This window comes from Spermophilus citellus, assembly GCF_964194105.1.
Source record: "Spermophilus citellus genome assembly, chromosome: 9".
Taxonomy (NCBI): domain Eukaryota; kingdom Metazoa; phylum Chordata; class Mammalia; order Rodentia; family Sciuridae; genus Spermophilus; species Spermophilus citellus.
In genome coordinates, this window is record NC_138191.1 from 28,199,332 (window position 1) to 28,218,277 (window position 18,946).

Consider the following 18,946-nt stretch of genomic DNA (forward strand, 5'->3'; position numbering starts at 1 on the left):
GGCAACAACAACAACAGCAACAACAACAACAAAACTCTTAGAATTCCATTTTCTTTATGCTTCTCTTCTCTTCCAGTAGGTGGAGTTGTCTTAACCAGGGTGAGAGGACTTGAGCTCTCCTGCTCCCCAATCGTTTCCCTCTCCTGCCTGGAGCTTCCCAAACCTGATCTCTCTGATTTGCTTCAGGTTTTTCCACTCTTTTGTCACTAGATCCCTCCCCTCCTTTGCTTATCAGGTCCCAACAGGGGAACTCTCACCCTTAGGCTCCTGCCAGGTGGGCAGTGCCTTTGTCTGACTGAGCTCCAGCTCCTGTTCAGCTGAGAGCGGTTTTTGTGCTGGGTAGTCACTGTGCAGAGCTGGGGAGGAGGGGAGGGGGAGGAAGTTGGAAACCAGGTACCTGTTCAAATGGAGGTCCTGAGGTCCATGCTGATAGCCACGCCCACCCATAAATGGCGAGAGAGAGATTTGCTGGAGTGGTCTGCTTCCAGGACTCGGGTGTCCAGTGAGGTGGGGGGAGCTGGGATGGCCTTGTGCTGTGGCTAGATTACAGCCATGTGGCCTGCATGGGTGTGGAGCGCAGCTGATTAGGTGACTCTGGTACTCTGCTTGAGAGCCTCATGTGTGCTAGAACTTCCCGCTTTGGGTCCAGAGTCTTCCTGGAACACAGAGGCTCTGATTTCTGGGCAGGTGGTCGCAGCTCTGATGGTTTCTGCAAAAATCTGCTGTATAGGGGTCCTGTCATATCCTCCCAGATGTTGTATTCTGTCTAGGTGAGACCTTGTGGAGACGCCACCTGACTGTTTTCTTGGTTTAATTCTACAGAGCAGCCAGAAACAGTACCTCCTCTATTCCACCATCTTGGATCCCAATCTATGGCATTTGTTAACTAAATGTTGGTATATTCACATACAGAGATACTATGAAGACTTTTAAATATCCAATCATATGGGAAATATGGAAATTGTGATTAAAAATTTAATAATATAAGAAAATTAACAGATTATAGAAAAATATATTAAATTGTCATGAAAAAATAAAATTTGTAAAATTATGTGTGGAATCAGAAAAATGAATATACTTTCATGACAACACAAAGTAAAGTCAGAAAAGACATAACATCAACATGAGAATAGTGGTTATTTTTGAGTGAAGAGATAATATGTTTGTAATTTTATTCTCCTAAATTTTAGATTGTTTTAAAATAAACACACATTAATTTTTATAAGAAATAAATTCTTAAATTTTGTTTACATCTGATCTCAGTTTTTCTTGCTTTTTCCTTAAAGTCTTAAGGAAATAGAGTACAGTTGATGGCCATCTTCCATAATTAAGAATGAGGATATTTTATGATCTTTTAAAAGTTCTCTCTTAACACGAAGCCACTTAGAATCAGTGTGTATTTCTTAACTTTTTCTAATTTGTATCTTGTATGTCTTTCATTGATTTCTTTTACTATTATAATATAGAACCCAAAACTTACTTTTTGAAGTCATTGACCTTTCTCCTTCTTGTTTTATTTTATTTTTTTTAAATGAATCTAGTTAGGAGGTATGATTCTTTACCTAAACTGAGATTTTGATGGTGCAATGAGGTTGGGGGTAATCATAGTGTGCAATAAAAAGTCCATGGGATTTAGACTCTGAAAACATGATTGAGTTCCAGCTCAAGTTATACAAACTTGTTAGGAATCTTTAACTTCCCTCAAACTTGGTTTTCTAAGTTGTTGATGGTAATAATGAGACGTGCACAGACACATGTAGTCACATGCCTATGTTGATGGCCGAAGGGGATGACATTTGAGAGCGCTCCATAAACCCCCAAGTAGTCTAAGGGTCTAGTTGTATTTTTCACGTTGAAGAGATTGGTAAAGTAATGGGATGAATGAAGAGAAGGAGATGCTCCAAGGAAGTCTGTCTTTTTGAGGCCTCAGATTATGGATGAATGATATTAGTATACACTATAGTCTGGTCATTTTGATGGCCTTCTAGTCACTTCTCCTGCTTTGCCCTTTCTACCATCTAACTCCTTATTAAAAACTTAACTAACTATGCTAAAGAAGACCTGTCACTTTTTAAAAACCTACATTGGCATGGTTTTACTTTTTACCATCTCTGAAAACAGATATGTGACCAGTTCATTTATTTTATCTCTGGTAGCAAAGATGTATGGGACTCTATATGCTCCTCCAGTGCCAGAAAGGCATAATACAATTTAAGAGAGGCAAGGAAAGAAAGGAATGGTGATAAATTTCTACGCAAATGGCTCATGTTGGCATGAGATCATCTACAATCTTTTTATTTGTCAAATAAGGAAATTGAGATTCCAAGGCTTGAAGTCACTTTCCACTCAAGTCTGAAGCCCAGATTTTCAGAACCTAGATCAGTGTATCATATCCTTATTGTCTCTGGGCCTACATATTTGGGACTTCAAAACCAGGGGATATAATTTGCCCTCTTATATTTTACTTAGGAAATGTCCAGAATCCTTTTGTGCATGACTAAGTGGAAATGTAAAACGACCTTAAACTGGCAGATTTTCTCATATTCACACAGGATAGAGTCATCATTATACAATCAAAACATTCCTTGGGCCCTACTGGTTGATTTTTAAGAATCAGTAACAAATTGCATGTGCTGGTTGTTTTGCTTTGTGGTGGCCAGATATATCTGATTGTGTTTACTCAGTCATTTTATCTTGGTGTAGGAAGATGGATCTGGGATTGCCATTTTGAATTTTTCTTCTTGGTTATGTTCCAACCCTCACTCCAGACTTTACAGTAATTAATGCAAAGGAGGTTTTCTTTCCTTTTTTTGGACTGCAGATGTGAGTGTGTTAAAGTTTCTAGGGACAGAAAAGATAAGTGGTTGCTGTTTTGTTTTCTCTTGCTTCCTCTCTATATGAAACCATTCTGATAGATCTGCAGGAAGAGATTTAGTTGCAGATGGCAGAGGTCAGTGTCTTGTGTATTCAATGTAGTCAATAATAAAGTCAGGACTTATGCTAACTGAATGTTAATAAGGAAGCACAAGGACCTTGGAAAGTCATTATGTCTGGTCATTTGCTTCATAATATTACTCCAACAGGCTCAGGAGGCCAATGCAAGGAGATTTTTAAACAAGTATCAAGAAAAAGCCAGAAAAATAAGGAACCGATTGAAATGCAATAGAGATTGTAAGATTCATTTGATATACTATCTCTCAGCAGAAGAAGAATTTTAAAATGTAGTTTCTGTGTAGCAGAGGGAATAGTATTATTTCCTATTGAAGGAAATCTGGTCTTTATCCAAAGCCAAGTTATATTTTTCTTGTCTAAATACTATGATTCCTTCTAAATAGGAAATAGGCTTCTATAGGCATTAATTAGAGGTCCTTTGAATGAAATCAGTTATATGAAACGAGTATCATTTTTCATAGGAGAACATTTATGTGTCATTGCATGTGGATATATAGGTATAGAGAAGCTAAGGTTTGTAGAGAAAATGCATAGAACTATAAACAAGTGCCCATCTGCATTCTCCACATTTACCTCTTGAACTTCATTTCTTCATAGCATGAAGATTAATATTGTATCTATGCATTTATTCCAGGCTTGGGTTACCCCTTTGCATCTTTCTAATCTTTTATTCCTTATCCTCAATAGATATTATTGCTTGTGAAGCAGGGAAGGAAATCACATGAGCAAGTTAGACTCACACATAAGAATAATAAACTTGTCATTATGCAATGATAAGGCCTGAGAGAAACACCATCAATTGCACTGTCTATAAGGAGAAAACATAAAATTTCTCTGGGGAGGTAGGAGCACAATGAAATCTTTTCTTCATATTAATTTCTAATACCTAGGAGTCCTTAGTTTATCAAAGCCTCTGGTATCAGCTAATGTTTAAAAAAATCATATAAATTTAGAGTTTAAAATGAGTTCAGAATTTCTATTACTCATCTAGTCATTTTATCTATCCATCCACTTATTCAACATTTATAGTCACTTTCTTCTAGAATTACAGATGTGAAGATGTACTCTTTGATAATCTGATGCTCTAATGAGGGTCTCATGAGGGTACAGACGTGAAAAAACCCCAAGAAATATGGTCTATCCCACAATAACCACATACAAAGTGGTCCAGAAGCTCAGAGGACAGAGTAAATTAAATGCCAACTCAGAGGTTCAAGAAATGATATTTGAATATTACAAAGGTGAAGAGTTGAAGGCATTATGAGAACGAGGACAGTTAAAGAATTGCAGAGGGAAGGGTACAGAGACATATTTGAATACCAATGAATAGAAAGAAATGAGAGGGTGGGCTGGTGTGGTGGAGTGGAAGTGGGGACTGAAGGGTTCTCTGAAGCCATGTAGGTCTGGTTTGCCTGGCTATCGGGAAAAGAATCTGAAACCCAGAGTGATTGCTTCACTGTATCTTTCAGAGGATAATGGTGGAACCATGATGAGACTTGAGGTCTTGTTTCCTATAAAGTTCTTTCTACCAAAACGTCGTCCTGATTCCTCATCTTAGCAGGAAGGGTTGGACTAAGTAGTGCGTTCTGGCAAACACACAGGGTGAAGGCTAATTTTACGTGCCAAGTTGACTAAGGGACATCTGGATGGTAGGAACAGCATTATGGCCTGGATGTGTCTGTGAGGGTGTTTCTGCAGATATGTGCATGTGTCAGTGGACGGAGAGGGGAAGATCTGCCTTCAGTGAAGGGAGCACTATTCCCCTGGCTAGGGGCCTGGATAGAACAAGAAGGCAGAGAAGAAGTGAAATCAAGCTGGTTCCTGGGGATGGGATGTACTTTTCCTGCCCTTGCACATCAAAATTCCTGTTAGCCTCGCCCCCGACTCCCTCTCCTCACAAGGTTCTCAGACCTTTGGCTTTCCATTAAGAGTTACAACATCAGCTTCCCTGGTTCTGTGTCTTTGGTTTTGAACTAAGCTCCTACTACCTTCTCTGGTTCTTCAATTTACAGACATGTCATGGGTCAGCCTCTAGTTATGTAAGCCAGTTCCCTAATAAATTCCTTCTCATTTCTCTCTCTCTCTCTGTCTATATATATATGCCTCTCCAAGTGCTTTCCATGCCCTGTGTGTGTGTGTGTGTGTATATATATATATATATATATATATATATATATATATATACAGAGAGAGAGAGAGAGAGAGAGAGAGAGAGAGATATCACCGTAATGCACAGACCTAAAATCCACTGAAATTATGAATAACAGTAACTGTATGACCCTTTTTTACTATAACCCCCCCCTTTTTTTTTTACTTTTTTACTATAACCCTTCACCACACACATACATACAGACACAACAAATAATCCCAAACCTATGTAGAACTTAGTAAATTGTTTTAAGGCAACCATCCTTGTAACTATCACTTAGATCAAGAAGTAAGACATTATCAGTCACCCTAGAGTTCCTTTATGTGCCCCATCCTAACTTATCTTCTCTCACCGCACAATTAGCCCCTTATAGTGATACTAACCTTTATAGTGATCTTGTACTTGAATTTCTTTATGGTTTATTACTCAAGCATGCATTCCTACATACTGTGGTTTGGTCTTGCCCATTCCTTATTAACTCAACATATCTCCCTAAGTCCCTTTTATTCTGTACATCTTCTTCCATCCTTTTTATTTTCTTACCATTTATCTGTTGAAGGTACTGGATCATTTTACCTGGAGATTTCCTACAGTCTAGACTGTATTCATGGCATGCTCAAGGGACAACTTAACAAATGACTCTATCTTCTCTATTTCTGGAAAACTGTCAGCTGGATCAGAGACTTGATCAGACTCAGGTTTGATCTCTTCAGTATTGTGTTGTTTCAACAAGAGGCTTATCTAGTCTGTTTTTTCTGTTTGTGCTGTTAGCAGATGTTGAAGCTCAATACTTAGATCTATTCATCCATTGGGGGTTTAAAAGAATGTTATTCTTATTCTCTCATCCTATCTAATTGTATAACTTCCTTTTATTTGTTAGCTAGAAAATTTCAAAGACAATGATTTTTCTTATTTATTGTTTATCTAGTATAGAGTGTTGTCCTTTTATTTAATTCAAGATAAACTGGTTCTTAGGAACTCATGGATTTTAAGCATAATTTAAATATATTTGATGGGTTTCAATCTGATGCAATGCTTACTTTACTGGAATTTAAATTGTTTCGTGTTTTACCAATGGGTGTCTCAAACATGAATTTCTGAGTCCTTTTGATACGATCCTAGTAATACTAGTTTTTTGCTGTCCATTTTTTTATGTCAAGATGTTTCAAGATCATCATATACATTTCCTGAACCTGACTGCAAACAGCCTTATCTTAAATAAACCTTGATTTCTTTGAGTGAAGATGTTTTTTCAAGACCAGAGCTTGGTTGTTCTAGAGATCCTTATTTCTAATTGAATGGTCATTGTTTGTAGACCTTTCCACTGGACGAACTAGGACACACACACACACACACACATACACACACTATACATGTAATATATATTCTGTATCTGTATAAATGTAATATAATATGTAACTTATAATATTAATATTATGTTTCAGAAATATAATAATACAAATATTATCATAATAAATATTTTAATTATATAGTGTAAAATACTTATAAGTTCCAATTTGTAGTTTGGTTTAGAGTGATTTTACTTAACTGGACCTATAGTGCATCTCTATCTTCTTAATTCCATGTTAAGAACCCTTGTTCTCAACGCCATGGGGGAAAATAGAATCAGAAAGCCCCACCAATTGCTTTTTATCTCTCTTTGCACATATATAATGTTGAAAAAACAGTACTAATATTATCCCTTCTAATTATGAAAAATCTGAAAACAATTTATTACTCGTTTTACACGTTAGTTCCGTACTCTCCAACTTTTAATGGTTGTACTGAATCTACATATTATCAGATCACATAGCTCTTTTATAGTGTAAACTCTCCCTTTAAATCCTTGCTACCTAATTCTTTTTTTTCTCAAACTATTTTATTGATTGTTTAAAGCATTACATAGCTCATGATATATCATCTTTCATACATTTGACTCAAATTGTGTTTTGAACTCCCATTTTCACCCCAAATACAGCCGCCGGCGAGGAAGCAGCGATTCCAATGTCTCCACATTAACGGGATCTTGCTACCTAATTCTTACAAGTAGTTATATATTTAATGCTTACCACCAGTTTCTAGTCATCTTGGTTTTTTGAAGCTTATTGCCTGGCAGATTCCTCAAAAGATGGTCATGACAACAAGAGTAACTAAATTATTGCTTGTATCTGTTTTCTGTATATTTAAAGGTCAGTTTTCTGAGATTAAAATCTTTATCTTTTTCTTTTCCTGAATATTTTAAATAAATCACTCAGTTTTATTTTTGTGTAAAATTCTATTAACAAATTAATAATCCAATCTATTTTATAATTCATCTTTTAGTCTAAATTCCCAAACAATTTTTTCTTTAATTTTTTTAACTAGAATATTTATTTCTTGTTTCTTGTTATTTTGAGTTTAGATTTTTAGGCATATGGTATGCATTTTGAAGATGTGGGTTCAAATTATTTATTTTAGGAACATGTTCTTGCATTCTTGAAGATGCATTTTGGAGCTTATGAACTTTGGTTTTCTTCTTCAGGTATTCCTATTATCTGTATGTTTGGTCTTCTTAGCCATTCTTCAGTATTTTCTTCCTTGTAGCAAATCACTGTCATCTATTTGTTCATTTGGTTTTGATGTTTAATTTTTCTCTCCCCCAATTCTCTATTTTTTTTAAAGAATTCTTATTTTAAGTCTTCACTTCTAATTTTTTTTTAATTTCAATTGTTTCTTAAGTGTTATCTCAATCTAATTTTGATTTATTTTAATTTTTATATTGCATGAATTACTTAATGAAATTAAATCATTTTGAAATATTTTAAAAATGTGAATATTTTTTATACTTGTACATTTCTATGGAGTATATCTGGGTGATTCAATACATGTATACAGAGTGTAATAACTGAATCAGTGTGGTAAGTGTATCTATTTCTTCAACCTCTGATCATTTTTTTATGTGTTGGAAATTTTGAATTCTTTTCTAGTCACTATGATATATGATAGATTGTTTTGCCCAGTAGTTACCTACTGTACTGAAGAAGAACCAGATATTATTCCCCTTGTTGAACTTCCTTCTTGTTTTTTTTTTTTTTTATTTTTTATTGGTTATTCAAAACATTGCAAATATTTTGTAACTATTTTGATTTCTCTTTGAGTCAGTATTATTGGCATATTTTTATTTACTAGAGTTTTGCTGTCTGACATAATGACTTTAGTCTCACATAACTAGTTAAATTTTTTAAAAAATTAAAATTTAATAAAATTAAGCATTTGGCACACTAGTTTATAACTACATGTGTTGGATGCTTCACATACACAACATTTCCATAACTGGAGAGAATTCTGTTAAGCAGCCTGAACTAAGGGGATGCCACTTTGCTTCTTGTTTTTTCTTTTATTGCAACTATTTGAGACATAGACCTTAGTGCTTTTCTGCTGCTTGTTCTTATGTTAATTTAATTTTTTTTGAAATGTTGGAGGAGACTTCATTAAGATAGTGCTTCAACTTTATAGAACTCCCTCTTTTGGTTTGTTTATTTTTATGACACCATGAGATTTCTTGTCATTTTCCCCTAGATTCACTTTTTTAAAAAATTGTTCTTTTTAGATATACATGACAGTAGGATGTATTTTAACAGATTATACATAAATGGAATATAACTTATTCTAATTAAGATTCTATTCTTGTCATTTTACGTGATGTGGAGTTTGATCTGTACATTTTGTTTCTTCATCTTTATTGTTCCTGCACTTCTTAATTTAACAGTTTCTTCCCAGTAAGATACTCTGTTCTGGAAAAGACCCCTGGATGGTCAATTTCAATGTACAGTCTTGGGTCTTTTCTTATGATCTTTGTGCTTATACATATCAGATTGAGCAGAACTCCCAGTGTCACCCCTGATCCTTAAATTGGTCTGCTGTTATTTCCAAGAATATCTTCTGGCTTTGAGGTTCTCCTGTTCTCAGTCCATAGACTTCTAATGTTTCCTTCTGCTTCTTTCTGCACTAATGCACATCTTGTAGCTATTGGTGGTCTGCCCCACCTGCCTCTATTTTTGTATTCATAATTACCTGGATACTTGGTAATTTGTTATTGTTATAGACATGGTCTATGAATTTTAAAGTAGGCTGTTTTTTTGTATTTTAATGGGAAAGTTGGGAACATTCTAAACCTCTGTTGCTACTGCCATAGCCATCTCCTCAGATCCATTGACCAATTCCTTTGAACAATAAATTATTTGAAAATCTTTGCAAACTTCTTTTATAGAAGGGCTAGCTCTTCATAACTATTTCAGTTCAGTTTGAACAAAGTACTGGAGATTCCATCAGAATTTGGTTTGAAGAAAAATGTTGCTATGGACCATCCAGGTCTTTAAGCTATTCTCTAACACGGTGACTCTGAGTGGACCTCTGAATGATTGATTTTTTAATTTTTTAATTTCATTTCAAACTATGCAGTGCCCTCAGCCCAGGACTGCTCAGTCTCTGAGATAGCAATCTTCAACTCCAGTTTCATGGGAGATGATGGGGGCAGGGCCCACAGGGTCTTGTTGGACTTGTGGAATATGTCAGCAAAACTCTCCAGCTTGAAGCAGACAGAACAGAAGAGGGGGGCCAAGCCCCAGGGACTGACACTGAGATATAAAAGACTGGATGGTGATGGGATGGATAGGGGCTCCAGAGCAGAATCTGAGGCTGGTGGTGGGCTCTCTGGAAAGTTTGCAGGAAAGGTGGATGGCTGGAATGGAGGTTTTAGGTCCTTAGATGTAGGCATTGGCTGGTGAACCATCATGGTAGGCTCAACTCTTTGTGATGGGACAGCAAATGGGCAGCTTTCATCTGTAAAGTCCTAAGTTGGGAGTCTGGGATCAGCATCACCACCAGGGTAGGTTGGGGGGCAGGGTCACCTTTGGGAAAGGGCTGTCCTCTGGGACAGGGGTTACCCTTCATTGCCGCCTCAGAGTGGAAGAAGGCCAATGGATGGGAATCAAGCGTTCTCTGCACAAATGCAGTGGGTCAGGAGGCCTGGCCTGTGAAAGTCACTTGACCTGTTGGGGTGGTGGGGCATGTGAATCTGGAAAACCACTTCCATGAGTGTCTCACAATTGAGAGTTCACAAATAATTAGCATGAGTCCCCTCCACATGTCCCATTCACAGCTTATATTTAGATAGTAACAAAATCAAGAGGAGCCACACAGGAGTGGTCTGGAAAAGTCTGAATACCTGTTTGTACAGTATCAATCCAACCATGTCTAATCCTACTCAAAAAGGGAAGTCAGAGGAATTCCATGTATTAGTGGGTTTTAATTATCCCCTAATGCTGTGGAATGGAGGACTCAGGGGACCAGGGGGACCATGTGGGCAGCCATAACATCTTGCAACACCATGGCCAAGACCTGCTAAGAGGCCCTTTCCAGGGGCAAACCCCCACGGGCTGCTACCTCTGCCCTTTTGGGCTTCTGGTCTCCCATAATGACCAAGCTGGGGCTAATGGCACAGACTTGGCCAGCTAGATAAGCACCGCCTCCTGAGGATCCCAGGTCCACACTGATGGCTTTTGTAAAAAAGATTTCTACTAACTGGAATTCCTCTTCTTCCTCTTGCCCATTTTTAATTCCTGAGTCCCTGTCTCTGCTTCTGCCATTTTTCTGACTTCCCCCTCACCCATTTTTCCCAGCTTGCTCTAACTATTTTTACATCTATTCTTCTTCAGCTTTTGCTCTTCCTCTCTTTGGCTCCTGCCCCCTTTTCTTCTCCTTCCTGCCATGCCTGCCCACCATTAGCATACCTACAGTCCATCATAGGAACGGCTACCACACTCTGAGAGGACAAAGAGGCATGGATTTTTCTCCTGTCAGAATCCTTTGAGGATTTCTTCTGGGGAGGCCAAGTGAAGTAGTACCTCCAACTTAATTGCTGAATGTCTAGGACTATTCCTGCAGGCCTGGGATTAGACTGGTTGATCCAAAACCACTCCATAACTGGAGTGATCCCACATCAGCAAACTTGGGTTATGAAATACTAAAGGTACTGCCAAAGTCGAAGGAATATGAGATCAGCATTATGCTGCTTACACTGGGAGATACATAGGAAGGATATAACAGTCCTCACTGAAAACAGCTTAAAATCTCAGCTGCAAATTCATCCAGGGTTCTCAGTAGGTGAGAACATCGATAGTAGACAACAATATGCAACCTGGTGATAGGAGACTGCAATGAATAGGAGAGTCCACTGGACTCTATCACATGAGGATTTAGGACAAGAGGAATCTGGAAAACCTCTTTCATGAGTGTCTCACAGTTGAGAGTTCACAAATAATTAGCATGAGTCCCCTCCACATGTCCCATTCACAGCTTATATTTAGATAGTAGCAAAATCAAGAGAAGCCACACAGGAGTGGTCTGGAAAAGTCTGAATACCTGTTTGTACAGTATCAATCCAACCATGTCTAATCCTACTCAAAAAGGGAATCAGAGAAATTCCATTTATTAGTGGGGTTTAATTATCCCCTAATGAAAAAAAATATTTACTGCACTTAGCAGCTCCTAATGACTTCTGGAACAAATACATTCCCAAGCGACCCAATTGGTGTCACTCTACTAAATAGCAGATACTTCAGCTGACCTCACAGAAACCTGTAGCCCCTCATGCACTTAAACAAGTTAGAAGAATGGCTGGGGCTCTAGGGCCAGGAAAGGAAAGGCATCCCAGGGTAGGAGACATAGGAGGAAGGAGAAACTTTTGACTCAATGGACACTAAATTTGTAACCTCTTCTCTATAACCATTCTCTGCCAAATTTATCCTATATTTTTCTGGTCCAATAGCAAATGTTCTTCTTGAAATCAGGAATTTCTTTCAAGCTTTCAATAATTCTCAGCAGGAAATCCTTACACAGAGTAATTTGAAGATTATAAGGGGTGAGAAAAACCACACAGATTTTTTGATCAATGTCCACAAAAATTTCTGATAGACCCTCTGTTTTTCAATATGTGACAAATCTGATCAAAAACAACAATAGCATCATGAGTGGTGTTTACGTGTATTCAAAGTTACATACATAAAGTTTTAATCACATTGACCTATTCAGAGCTCTCTTAGGGACAGAATAAAATCCATAATTAACAAGTATGAAGTTCAATGTTTAAGTGACATTAAGAAACAAAAGCCAAGCAACCAGACACAGAGGAGGAGGTTAAGAAGTAGTAATGTCAAACTTGATGTAGACTTAATGAAACTCCAACATATGTCCCAGTTAGAGAAAAGGGGCCAACATAAAATTGATTTTAACAAAAATAATACTGATATAGGCAGAAAACAACTTCAAACACTCAGTTTTTCACTTAGTGTTACACAGTGCTCTTTGTATTATATTTTTAATGGATTTAAACATGGTAGGTGGATATTCAGAGGAAAAACAACATGCCAGTTTTACATTGACAGTTTTGTATTTTTCACTTGAGGAAAAGCCTTAAGATTGACTTTTAATCTTAAGGAAAGGATAAGGACACTTCTGGGTAGTCCTGAAGAATATATAACTTATTGGGAAACCATTTGTGCTTTGAGGAGTCTCAGCATCCCCATGTAGAAGAAAGGTAAAATAAGATTAGTTTGGGAGGGTGGTATAAAAGGGAAGGTGGTGGTATTGGCATGAGGTATACAACTGTGAAGTATTTATCCTCGAAGATGAATGAGAGGTCCATATCCGTGGAGACATTCTGAAGACAGCAGGTGTCCTGTGGATCAGGCTGGATGAGGCAATTGGAAAGCAAGAGCTCTGCACATTCCACGACATCTCCCACCTTCTAATTCTGTTACACTTCTTGCTACCAAGAACACTTGGCCCTACCTCTTCACTATCTGAGTCTAAACTACATGCAGAGGCTTTTCAGGTCTGATGTCTGGCATCTGGATCCTTGTTTTGGGGAGTTGAGGACTCTCAAGTGTTTCGGGTGTTGATTAACCTTTTCTTATCAGTAAGTTTATCATTACAGCACGCTACTTGATTTAATTTGTTTTTAACCTGTTACATGTTTGGGCTTCTTCTTTGCAGTCCCTGTCTGCATCTCCTCTGCCACAAATGTCATCATGGTTGTGTCTGTAAGTTCTTCACCTGATCCAGGGGCAGAATGAACCTCCTAGAAAACAACCAGGAACTTCACTCTCAACTGGACGAGAGAAAACAGTAGTTCTAAGACCTCAAAGAGAAATTTCCTTATGTCTAATTTTACAGCCTACTCCCTGGCCAACCAACTGCAGAAATACCATATGTTGCAAATAGTTTTTCAGTCACCAATGTGAGGTATGATCGATCATCTGTTTCCTCTCTTGAGAAACAAGATTTTGAATTAAATCTCCTTTCTTTCTTCAAAATAAATCCCATCATTAGCACATTTTTTAGAAGTATAGGTTGATATTTTGCCTTTAATTTACTGACAATGGCATAATGAGGCAACAACAGCACAGCAACTTCTAGTTTAAGTGAGGTGTAGGGTGGGAATAGTAGGGTTAATTCCCAGCTACCGATTTCTGCTGGAGGTATGGAAATGCCTTTTCATCTTCAAGAATAGCTTACTCCATGTTTAGCAGGGTCATCTCTAAACCATTTCAGATTCTAAAGTCATATAACAATATGTTTGTCTAATGGACTGCAACTAATGATCATCCATTCAGTTTAAACTTCTGTTGAGTAGTAACTGGACAGCATTATCTAGTTATGGTGGGAACCAATGTGACAGTGCACAGTACCTTTTTTAAAGGAGCTGAAGAGCAGTCTGCTGTTAACAGAAACTGTGGTATCCAGAAGTGACACCATGAAGATCAGGAATGCTATTGTTGAGGGGAAATCCCTGCTTCCTGGGATGCAGGCTCTTCTTATGAATGCAGAAGTACCTTCTCCATGTAGTGCAGATGCAGGTGTTTCTGGGACATTAAAAAATATTTAGCACCCTTTATGTCTGTTCTTGAGCTGGGGAACTTTCAGGGATGGAGGATGGCCAGCAGGTCCAGAAGCTGCTGTATGTTCTGAACTATGGTACATAAGGTCAAGATGAGAATGAGGGTAGGTGGAGGAGACCATCATCCCCAGGGAAACACAAGCTGTTCTGAAGGGCAGGGCCTTCCCTCCCACTGTCAGCCCAGCAATAGAAGCCCATTTGCCTGTTCAGTACAGTGGGCTGGTAGGACTAAAGGAATCATGGAAATAAGGACCTGTGCTAATTACTATGGTTAGAAAGAACCTTACCACTTCTGAGCTCAAATTTGCCTCCTTCACCAACTTTTTTTTCCAGAAATTAGTGGTATAATTTTTAATAGGGAAGGAATACCCAAAAAAGTAAGTATAGAAGCATTCTAAAGAATTCAAGAAATGAGGTTTGGAATAAGGAAGACTATATTTTATTAATTGTCTCCACCCACACAAACATTTATAGAGACAGCTGGGACCAAATGGGACACCAACCTCTGATGGAGGAATCATGACCCAGAGCTAGGACAGCTCATTTTTATATAGGTTTTATCATCAATAGGTTATTTGTAGGGAAGTTTCTGCAAAGCAAGACGGCTTGAAGTTTGCAGCACTCACAAAAAATTGTTATTATCTTGTTATGCTCAGAATTTTCTATCCCCTGCAGCTGGTGTCTGAGCTCAAGTTCAAAACTGATATAGTTTCATGCCTTTGCACAAAACTTCCTAAGCAGGGCTTTACCATAACTTCTGGGCAATCTTGTCCTCAACCTTTGCACAGAATGTTCCCAGGGCAAAGTGCAGTCACAGCTCTGAGGCAGTCAAAGACCATTGTCCAAGTCACCACTCTCCACAATTAATGTATTTCCTCAGAATCATATTATAAATATAGAGAAGAAATTTGAAGTTGAAAAAGAAAAATATCCCAAATAATCTGTTTGGTTAACTATGTATAGCATATGAGCACAGGCCAATCTCCTGGGTGCTAATAAAGGGTTTTCTGTTTGCTGCACCTCAATTTCCTACTCTGCCCATATGGTATATAATGATACTTACATCTTTGAGTTGCAGTGTCCTTATGTGTTAATTCACTTAAAGATCTTACTTACATCAGTAACTGGCATAGAGTAAACACCAATAGTGCCTTGTTCTAGTGCTTCTCATTTAACACAAATTTTATTAATTTGGACATAGTTCTTTCAAGGTACTTATAGTCATAAGATTATACTTCACTCAAGAGCATCCAGATGCAATTTTTTATCTTGGAGCGGTTTGCTTTTTTCTTGAAATTCTGAGCACAAGGAAACCTTCAGCCCTGTGGTCCTTGGGGGCCTTCCTGTGTGTACAAGGAATCAGTGCTTCACGTCCAGCTTAGTATCTCACTTAAGCAACTGTAGCTACAGTAATTAAAGTGGTCTAAGATTTGGAGATAGAAGTGATTCTGACTGCCAAATTCATTTAATTGCTCTTCCATGATATTTCCTACATCTTTGAACTTCTCTTTCATCATCTATAAATTGAGGATAATCAAATGTCATGTATTTGGGGAGATTTCAAGAGGTGAGGGTTCCTGCATAGAGCCTAGGACTGAAGTTTCTGTTATCCTTGGTGTAGGCCTGCCTACTCTTCTGAAGGCAAGGTCCACAACAGCATGTCCAGCTGACCACTGAGGAAGGCACATCTGTCTCTTCTCAGAATGTGAAGAGGGTAATGACATCATTAATTATGTGCTTGGGAGGTAACTACAGCTGTGTGAATCACATTTATGTGTGTGGTTAATATTGCATCCAGGCACAGTGCACTATGTAGATTTCCACATAGTGGAATGAGAACTGAAGGGACATCTTTATGAAGGAGATTCAGGAAGACACCTGATTCATGATTAGAGAATATCTAGGGAGATGTCTAGGAATCTTACTCAGCACTTTCTCATATAGGGGAGGGCCTTTGTTTTACCTCCCCCCACCATTTTCCCATAGGCTATGGGAATTCTCCTTTGAAAGATCCTTGGGCATGTTCTCACCAAAATCTTTCTCAAAGCCCAGATAATCTACTGTGCAACTCTGCAGTCTTAAATTTCTCTCTATTCCACTTCAGAGAATTCAGCATGCTCATTCAAGATGAAACCCAGGAGCTGTCCCAGAGATAAGGAGGAAATTACAACAGTGGAAAGATGTGTCATTTATACTCAACCAGTATCTGAAGGACTTTCTCACCCAGGAAGACTCTGACAGCCACCAGGGGCAGGACCTCCATGAGCTAGCTACTGGCTGAGGGGCATAGGTTGGCAGAGTGGCTTGTCCTCAAACAGCCCATGTAAAGTTGCCAGAGACTCTTATTACACTGAGCTGCTGCTCCAAGGTTCCTGGATCTCAGGATGTTCCACTCACCAAGTGAACTTTTGACCAGCTCTTCTGTTTTCCATGTCAGATTTAGGGTATGGCAATATCAGGACTGCCTGAGTGGGTCACAGAAGATACACAGGATGAAAAGTCATAGCAGTCCAACAGTCCTTTCCTCCTGATTGAAAACAACCTCAGGATGAAGGGGAAGCATCTATCTGAGAAGGAGACTGTGACAGAAGGCCCCATGTTAAACGACATCACTCTGAACTGGGAATGAGAGTGTCCCAGACTCCACCCTGACTGCTTTACTTACTAACTATGGGCCAGGGATCTCTTTTTTTTTTTTCAAGAACATTTATACATCTTTTAAATTAGCTTAACTTCACAAGCAACTTGAGTGTTTTTTCATAACCCAACACTGCTTTTCAAAATACATGACTTTACAGTCTATCCTGAAATTCTTGGCCTGGAATTGCTAAAGGTCTGTGTTTCACAGCTGGTTAATGTGTTCAATAAAAAAAAAAAAAAAAAAAAAAAAAAAAAAAAAACAACATCATTATGAAGCTTTATGTTTTTCTGGGGGGAGGGGGTTACTGGGGATGGAACTCAGGGGCATTTGACCACTGAGCCACATCCTCAGCCCTATTTTGTATTTTATGTAGAGACAAGGTCTCACTGAGTTGCTTAGCACCTTGCCCTTGCTGAGACTGGCTTTGAACTTGCCATCCTCTTGCCTCAGCCATCTGAGCAGCTGGGATTACAGGTATGCACCACCATGCCCAGCCTACACATACAAGCCACAAAAAGTTTTAAATTTTGTTTTAAGTCAAGTCCTGTGTGGTGACAAGTTAACACTCCTACTAACATAAAATGAATAGATTTTAAATGGATATTAAAGAAATGGCTAACCTGTCTCCAAGAAAGTATATGAAGTTCTTCAAAAATCATACAATTTAAGACCTGTCTGGCAAGTACAACCCACAGACAGTAGAATCTGATCCTCTGTACACCTGCAGAGGTACACATCTGAATGACAACAAGGCTCCCAAATTAAAAGGCTGTTGTATATCCTGAGTATTCAACAAGCCTTCCACCGCCACAAAAACAATTCCTGCGAAGGCTGCACAACAGTATGTGTGAGCTGGGACTGGATGTGGAGCGGGACCCTACAGGCCATGTGCCAAGACTTGCATGCCCAGGAGGCATGGGCACTTGCTGAACAGGCATCACTGATCATCTGGAGTGGAAGAGAGGGTTGGACAGAACTGAGTCCAGGACAGGAGAGCCCTACCGTTTCTCCCACTGCATGAGGCCACAGATCTGAGCATCTAGACCTCCAAGTTCACACTATCAGTTTCACTGAATTTTTTTCATGTTTTACATGAACATTAGTAATCTTTTAGTAAAAATTAGTGAGGTGACCATAAAAAGGGCTCTAATTGAATGCAATCTATTACAGATGCTAAATTGTCATATGTTTTGATATATATAAATACTTCTATATACCCACATTTTGGCAAAGAAGATCAAGGACAGAGGTAGAAAACCGAAGGGGACAAGGTCTTACCTAATTCATGCAAAATAGAGATACCATCCTGTGGGCTTTGCTGAAGACCAGGGAGGTGATGCCTATGACACCCATCCCAACTCAGTCTTTAAGAGGTCAGGGAGGCCTGTGTAATAATGTAATATTCCCTCTTATTCTAAAAAGTAAAAAAGAAAATCCATGAAACATAAAAATATCTGATCTTGTGTTCTTTGTTTTTCTAAGCTAAGTATACATCTTTCAGTACTTCTAGGAAGGTCTCATCATGTTTGACCCAAAACATGAAAATACTTTTCTTTTCCATATAAAATAAATGAATTTGATTCTTTTATATTGAATTACAATACTTTGGACATGACTTACATGCCCATTTAATGTCTATTTAATGAAATTGTAAACTTCTCAGTAGAAACTTTTCTGCCTATATGATTGACACTTCAATCTATTTTATTATTATATTTTAGTTGTAGGTGGATACAATATCTTTATTTATTTATTTTTTTTAATGTGGTGCTGAGGATAGAACCCATATGTGTGAGGCAAGTGTTCTATCACTGAGCTACAACCTCAGCTTGGCACTTTCATCTTTATCTTTTTTGTACAAATACTCAGTTTATCCTTATTTGGCTAATTTCTATTCCACTGCTAATCTTCTAGCCAAAAATTCTTGTCACTTGAAGAAAATAACTTTTTAATACATCCATTTACCTTTGATTCTTTCATTCATCATTTATTCAGATCTTACTGTATTCTTGGTTACATGAATATATACATATTCTCCTTGTTTTCCTCCTGCAAGAGAGAAAACCATCTTAAATTTTGTATACAAGAAAAAAAATGTTTAGTGGCAGAAGAAGTAGATAAATGTCCCAAGAAAATTTACAAGAGTGAAGCTATAAATTCTCTCCAAGATACTGGAGAAGACTTTTAGCAGATCCTGAAAGAAATGATAGTATTTGGTCATGCAAAAGGGAAATTCTAGCTAAAGAGAACTATAAGAAATAAGTTC

The 18,946-nt window shown here is 38.1% G+C and overlaps 1 protein-coding gene and 1 long non-coding RNA gene across 2 annotated transcripts in view; one reads left to right on the forward strand and one right to left on the reverse strand.

Moving 5' to 3' along the window:
* LOC308656941 (uncharacterized protein) overlaps window positions 1-18,946 on the forward strand; it is an 867,415-nt gene that overhangs the window by 240,668 nt on the left and 607,801 nt on the right. The gene's annotated exons all lie outside the window — the stretch shown is intronic.
* On the reverse strand, window positions 12,451-18,708 carry LOC308657222. Its single transcript, XR_014023886.1, has 5 exons — window positions 18,646-18,708; window positions 17,959-18,094; window positions 16,437-16,504; window positions 13,831-14,004; window positions 12,451-13,220 (listed from the first exon to the last, which is right to left on the reverse strand). It is a non-coding gene; the product is annotated as an uncharacterized lncRNA (long non-coding RNA).